This window comes from Rhinopithecus bieti, unplaced genomic scaffold (assembly GCF_001698545.2).
Source record: "Rhinopithecus bieti isolate Rb0 unplaced genomic scaffold, ASM169854v2 scaffold_23826, whole genome shotgun sequence".
Lineage (NCBI taxonomy): Eukaryota > Metazoa > Chordata > Mammalia > Primates > Cercopithecidae > Rhinopithecus > Rhinopithecus bieti.
The window spans coordinates 259,397-267,211 of NW_016811267.1; positions in this window are offsets into that span (position 1 = coordinate 259,397).

Consider the following 7,815-nt stretch of genomic DNA (forward strand, 5'->3'; position numbering starts at 1 on the left):
TCCTTGATCTTACATTTTCAGGATTTACCGATGAACCATAATAATATGATCCAGAACCTTCTAGAAACAAACAACCTTCATCTCTTACTCTTCCTTCATTTTTTTAATGAAGCAGGAATTCAAGACCATGTAATTGAAGGTTTTATTATTGCCTGATATTCCAGAGAGATTTAAATTATGGTTATTTAGTACAGATGAAAATAAATGGAACATTAGGAAAGTTGTTGAATTGATCAAGGTCATATTGTGCCTTATAAATATTTTACCCAATACTTATTCTTTGATTTGACATGTTTCTGATTCTCAAATATCCTGGACATTTTCTCTTCAGTCTCCCCAACTACTGAAATCAGATCTTAGGTGACTTATGCATATCCCTTTTATGTTCCTTTTACATATTCTAGAATCTAAATAACTTAGGAAGTCTGATTAACTCAAGAATGCCAACATGTTATTGAGTCATTGGTTAATATATGATCACTTCTATATTTACATGTGTATCTTCAAAAGGCAACTTTTAATCATTTACATTTTGTGCCAAAAGAATAATTGCAATTAAAATTTAGACCCAGTGCCAGATCTTGGTTAATTGATTGACAGAATCTTTTGTCTTTCTAAAATTTGAAATTATCTATTCTAACCTCCAGACAATTATGATTCAAATGACTCTTACCAGTTGATATTACCTTCTTCTGAGCACAAGAAAGGGAAAAATATATATTATTTTGTTTCGTATTCAGTCTCTTTCCTCTATCACTTTTAGGGCTACCTGAGCAACTTAAAAGACCAACTAGGAACTAGAGGCCAAAATTCTTATCAAGGTCATAGTGCTGATCTGAAGAACCTGTCCTCAGCCAGCATTTCAGGATTTGCGTCTACTCTATTTCTTCCCAGGAAATTATATTTACAAATATAATTTGAGTTTTGAATTAGACTTTTTCTTGATTCACAGGCTGTAACTCTTCCAACCATCTGGCCTAACTTAGAGCTAACAACAGGGAACCATTGAGAGCAGAAATAAAGCAAAGGAGGAAAGATGTATCTGTCTTCTCTATACAACTAAAAAAGGAAGTGTCTGCAGATTTTCAGGAGCCCAGTCTCTGAATGCTCAGCCGGAAATGCCAGCTCCTTGTCTTCTCTGAAAACCAAGGTCTGTTTTAGTTCTGTGACCCTGTCATTTTAAGAACTTTAATTAGTATTGAATGCAGCCTGGCAGAATCCTAACTATCTGTGAGGCCACATTAGTTCTATGATTCCTTTGAATCAGGGACTATAAATTAAGGACAATATCAAATTCCAGGTTCTTGTTCCAAGTTCTAACTTTTCAAGAAAGTCATTAGCTAGATTAATATATTTACTTAATTGCTATCTCTGTCTTTTCTCTTAAGCCATGTCTCTCAAAGTTTTGTTTTTTTTTTATCTTGCCTGAATAGGGAAAGAATGTTTCTTTTCTAAAAATATTCATAATTTGTCTATGCTTAATTTAACTTACTTTAATAATGTACTCCTTCATGGTCCTTCTTAGCACTGTACTGTAACTCTGCCTCATTATTATGTTTGTGTTTCTTTAATAATGTTTTTAACTTAGCAAAATATCTTTTTGCAATCCACAGAGGATAGAACACAATACATTAAATAAATTTCATATTAATATTGCTGGAGAGCTCATCTACGGCCAAACAACATTTCACCCTAATCACAATGCTTATGGGAATGATTTGAAATACTGTATAAGATATAATTCTTTAATAATAGTCCAATAAAAGGTTATAATTATGTGGTTTCACAAATGTCTTTCCTCTCAATAAAAGCTTTATTTATGTGAACAGTATGTCTTTTAAATGACTTAAGAATAAAACATTTCTACCTTGACTTATGCATTAAAATAAGTAGTAGGGGGGTGGTGGTGCAAAATCTATTTTCAAAACATGACCCAGCCACCTAATGACTTGTTTAGCTGAGCATCAATCTTTGTAGCTGCCAGAGCTTCTCTCTTTCCTTCGGATGAACTGGCATAATGCTTACTTGGCTCACATGTAGAAAAAAATGTCCTCTTTCCTAGGGGAATGATTATTAGCATTTCTTCACAGTAATGTGGAGAGTACCTCTTATCTTAGAGACAGCTCTTTTTTTTCAGAAAAAAAAAAAAAAAAAATTCTGTTCTGCCCCATCTGGGGAGTGATGAAAAGAAAGGAAATTATTATTAGGAAAGAAATCATCCAAAAGTGTCCCTATATGTTTCAGTGAAAAAGACAGGTTGGATTCCAAGGGACAATTTTAAGTAAATGTGTTCTAGTGTAGGATACTTCTTGGTGCTGTACATCGCTATTTAGCAAATATTTATATTGGATAACTCAGGAGCCTAGCCCTACCTTGTACAATCTTGAGCAGCAAAACTCTTTACCTCTGAGTCAGTCCCAACACATATAATATATACTTATACTTCATATATATATACTTCATATAATATGATATATTATTAAGTATATAAATATACTTCATTACCATCACCAACACCGCATCAAATTTTATTCTTCCCATGTTACTTCATGAAACACATTTTAACATTTTCTCCAAGCTGCATTCCATCACCAAAGTAAATTTACTAATTTCCTAGATATTTATCTTTTAAAATTATAAAATTAATCCAGACTATAAAACATGGAGATCAATACAGCATAAATCCTACTATAAAAGGTAAAATCTACTGAAAACATGTGTGAGTCCTTAAATAACACAAAGTGGTATTCAGCTTAAATTGTGTTTCATTCTGGCTTTGTCATTTACTAATTGTTTTATCTGAAAAGTTGTTTAAACTTGACAAAACTTAGTGCTTTTATCTGTGAAATAAGCATAATAAAACTTAATTCTGTAGTGTTGTTATGAAACTTAAAATACATATGGTAATTCTTGAAAAGTGTTTCACATAGTGCTTTGCAAATGATTACCACATGATAAAATGTTTCATGTGAAAAAAGAAAGGCTAAAATATAAGATTGCAATGATAGAGAAAAACACAGAGGCCTACATACATTTCCTGGAAGGTCCCAGGAAACACCATAAAAAGAGGATTTCATTTTAGCTTAATCTTAAAGAGGAGCTGGAGAAAGGAGAATGAGATTCCAGGTAACAGGGCAAATGTTCTCAATAGAAATGAAGGAGAAAATCAAATGAAGTGTTGAGAAATGGCAAGTAATTCCGTGAAATTGTATAATAGTGCCTGAGTGGACATTAACTGATCTGATTATAGATGAAAACAAGATGGCTGATTCCTAAGTCCATATGTGCATTTCCAGTGAATGTCTACAGGAAGAGACTTCATTTCGGTTTAATTCATCAGTAGTTCTAAATGATCATTGTAATCATAAGGTGAGAAAAAACTGAGGTGACAAAAACTGGGTGCCTTATTTGCAAGAGGGAAGCAAAGGACCTTTTAAGATCATGTTGTATAAATAGAATGACCTCAGATGAATTGGCAGACTGTTTTAATTTTCTAAGGGAGTATTTATGAATAAATTTTCTGCAAATAGGGCCCCGTACTTGCTCTTGTCTGCAAATGTGTGGGTAGAAACACCACTGCACTTCTGGCTTCCTCACAATTACAGATACTTGATTTTTTCTCCTATATCTTTTTAGTACAATCACCTACATGGAGTTTAGGGGTCATGTCATGGACAAATACTTTTACTTAGCTGAGATAATTATAAGGACACATCTTACAACCTTAATCTCACATTATCTCCTAGAAAGTTTAATGGGAATGTAACCCACTCTCACTGTAGCCTTTCTAATTGACACAGTTGTCAGGATCACAGAGCACTGGCTTACTATTTTGCAAATAAGTGTGGACTTCTTGCAGAGGAGAATGCATGAAACTTGGAATCTTAAAATGTTGATGGTAAGCCTGTGTTGTCATTGTCTCCCTCTGAATTTCACGAAACGATTCAAACCTTAAGGATTGTTTCCTCAAATATTTTATGGGAAAACCACCTCAGCCTACATATCAGTGTGGTTGTAATAAATATCATAAGTATAAATGTGTTTAGAATATTTTAAAAACACTACAATTTTATGTTATGTTTTTATTGTAGTATTATTATAAATATAATATTTTATTTTCAAATTGATCTCTTACTATGGTTGTCTAAATTTAGGATGTGGTCTTTAAACTATATAACGTTCTTGGGGAAGTGGGCTCGTTTAACCTCAAAGTCAGTTCACACAATTTGAGCACTGATTCCTCAGAAGGTGTGTCAAAATAATCCAATGTTTCTTTTAGGTTAAAAAATGTTGAAATTCCTGAAAACATTAACCTGAGACTAAGGTAAAACAGATTTCATGGTCCGGTTGTATTTAAAAAAATAACAAAGGTGAAATAAGATAATATGATCTCTAAAGTCTTCCTACTCCATAATGTAATTTAATTTGAGAAAGTTAGACCAAATGTAGAATCTACTTTTCTTTTCCTAATCATTCCATCCAATCAAACAAAGCAAAACAAATAAACAATACATATACACAAAAATACAGTACTCTTCCTTTTCCTATCAATGGGGAAATTGAACCCGTGCATTAAAAAACAAAAACAAAAATAAGATTTCTGTCTTGTCATGAATCCCATTAGCACCACTTCAAATTTGCCAAATTTGATGATCAGCTTCTTGCCACTGGAAATATGCTGTAGGTTTTCCCTCCACTGCCCAAAAACTGGGTCATGGGCCAAGTTTCACCAAAGCTTTTGGCAGTGATGGCCTAGAACTCACTCAAACAGTTATAATTTTTTTAAGAAATCCAAACATGCATTATTTCTAACCCAACAATATCACTGGACACTTTCACTAGGGATTATTATTAGCTCATTATTACTTGTAGAAATGGTGAATAGTTTAAATTTCTTCAAAGCAAGGAAGTCAGCTAAGATTTCAGTCCTATTGTCAGCCTGTCTGAAGAGATTTTTAGATTGGTAAGATTACCTCCAACAAGAAGCTACAAAATATAATCATTTCAGATCCGTTTTTGAATTATAAACTCAAAATGATTTCATAAATTTCTATAAAAGGGTTGCTTTAGGATGTTAGTACTTATGCAATTTCTGGGAGTTAAAACAAAAAAGCATGTTTTATGGGTGAGATAAAGAGCTTAGAGCTGGCTTAAAGTAACTCTTTTTCATAACGATTTCAAATAAAGAGTATGAAGGTTGCAGGGGGAAAAGTTATACTAACTTGTATCATTCCCCAGATAGAAATTCATGTCTGCTTAAGTAAATGCCATCAACGTTGGCAACTATCTTTACCTCCCTCCAAAAAATATGCCTATGCCATCAACATAGATACCTATCTTTACCTCCCTCCATGTTTCAATAATTGTAGGATGCAAATATGTCCATATACTCATACACTGACATACACGATATATTTTTCCAACACAATGAATTAAAGCAGATTTTTAATTTACAGAAAAAATTAGAGTTAGGTTAGTTATAACCAGTGGTGCTTACATTTTTTGTGTTATTTTTAATCAATTTCATAACTTCTCATAATTTCTATTTTTTTCTTTCGTTCTTAAATAATGATAAACTTTCTAAGTTCTCTCTTACTTTGTTCACAGTGTTGTTATCAGGGGTCAAATAATAAAACATATTTCTCAATTCTCCAGAGACTGAAATATGTTCTATATATGTTATGAAATCCATATGAAAGATTCTCCCTACTAATTGCAAATGACATTCTAAATGCAACTTGATTGAAATTTATTTTATCCCCCCAAGCACTTTTATGCTATTACTTTGCAAAACAAACATGCTCCTCATTTGCTTCCAGTTTACAATAGCATGTTCCCAGTTTGCAGTTCCACTTTGGACTTGCGTCTTCCTTGAAGGTTCGACTGCATTTGATTTAGCCATCAGCTGCTAAGGAATATATTAGTAGTCTGGTATTTCCAGTAGTCTTTTACACCAGCTCATTGCTTAATGTCAGCTGTTCTTTTTTATATATGCAGTAAGAGGCAGATCCCTTATTGAGTGAGGAGATATCTCAAGCCTAGGGTATCTCCACTATTTCCTCATACTGGAAAGCTCAGATCTTTATCTTACATATTTGTTTCTCTATTTCTTTTTTTAATATAGTTCTGAGCCCTTGGCAGGAAATATTACTCAGCTGTTGATGAGTTGCAATTCCACATAGCAAAATTACATCCTGAGGCAACTGTCAGTTAGTAGATTAGCCAGGGCTACAATTATATTGTGACATTTGACTAATTGTCATTCAGGCCTAAAAGACAAACATGCTGACTCTTAAGTTCCAGAGCTGAGCTTTTAAGAATGAGCTAATTGGAGGGGTTCCCTTCCTTCTCGGGAACCTCCTATTTAGCATCTTTAAATAATAGACGGAAGCATTTATCAATATTAAGATACATAATACAGTCACTTCCACTTAGCCTGATCCCTTAGTCATATTACATTTATCAATTGGATTAAAGCATTAAAACCTTATCAGCCTTCTTTCCTAATCAATAGTAATTATTTCAAGCATATTTTAGTGGATAATGAAATTATAATACCTCCAGAGACCAGCAACTTTTACAGACAATAAAAAATTAGAAAAAATAAATTAAACACAGGGTATATAAAAATAACCTGTCAAAAGCCTGATCTGAGGCAGGACTATAAAGAGCGTAAGGCAAAATTTTAAAACTTTTCTTATCATTATTAACCTGATAGGTGCTTTGTGTTTTATTTTCACTTAGAACTCAGAGGTACAATTTTCTTGGTTATATTTCATATACATTTAGGTCTTCAAAGTGAAAACTCCAGTTTAAACTTCAGTTCAGCAAATATTTCCCGGTTTGGTTACAATGGCTGCACAAGATAATAAAATATATGTGAAAATGAAAATTCAAGTCATAACAGGTCTAAATTTGCAGACCTTTAAGATAAAGAAGAAAAGTCACAATATAGAATTGAAAAAGCAGTATAGTCTTAACCATCAAAAGTCAATACAACATAAAGAATAAATTGGTTATCTATTGCTGCATTCTAAGTTCTGACATATGTATCTTCTCAAAACAACCTTAATTATCTTACAGGTTTTTTGGGTTAGGGACCCTGTCATGTCTTCTTTGGGTTGTCTGACTCAAGGTCTCCCATAAGGTTGCAATCAGGGTGTCAGCTGGGGCTGCAGTCATTCTGCAAGTTCCAGTGGGGGAAGATCCACCTCTAACTTAATTCACAAGGTGTTTGATGTGATTGCATTCCTTGTGGGCTGTCAGAATTAGAACCTCAGGCTGTCCTCAGTTTCTTGTCACATGTGGCCTCTCCATTGGGTAGCTCACAACATGGCAGCTTGCTTTATCAGAGCAAGTGAGCATGAAGGTGAGAGACGGAGAGAGTGAAGGGGATGTGGGGAGAAAGAGAGGAGAAGGAGAGAATGAGATAGTGTAAGATGGCAAGGGAAGGAGTTCAAAAAAGGAGGAAGTCATAGATCTAATCTTGAAAGTGACATTCTATTATTTTTACCGCATTCTATTTGTTAGAAGCAAATCACTAGGTCTGGCTCACACTCAAGGAAAGAGGACTGCACAAGTGGAGGATTACTGAGATTATTTAAGAATTTGGATTCTGTTAGAAGGCTTCATACAACAATGAAAAATTATTGTTTTGTTTACCTTAGCCCCCAAGATACAGGCATTTTTCATGCTAGAATGGAGGCCCATACCATCAAATTATCAACTTTTCTTCTGGTGACTGACTTTAACACATAGTATATAAAGATATATTTATAATATATGTAGGATTTTATATTTTATATATAAATATAT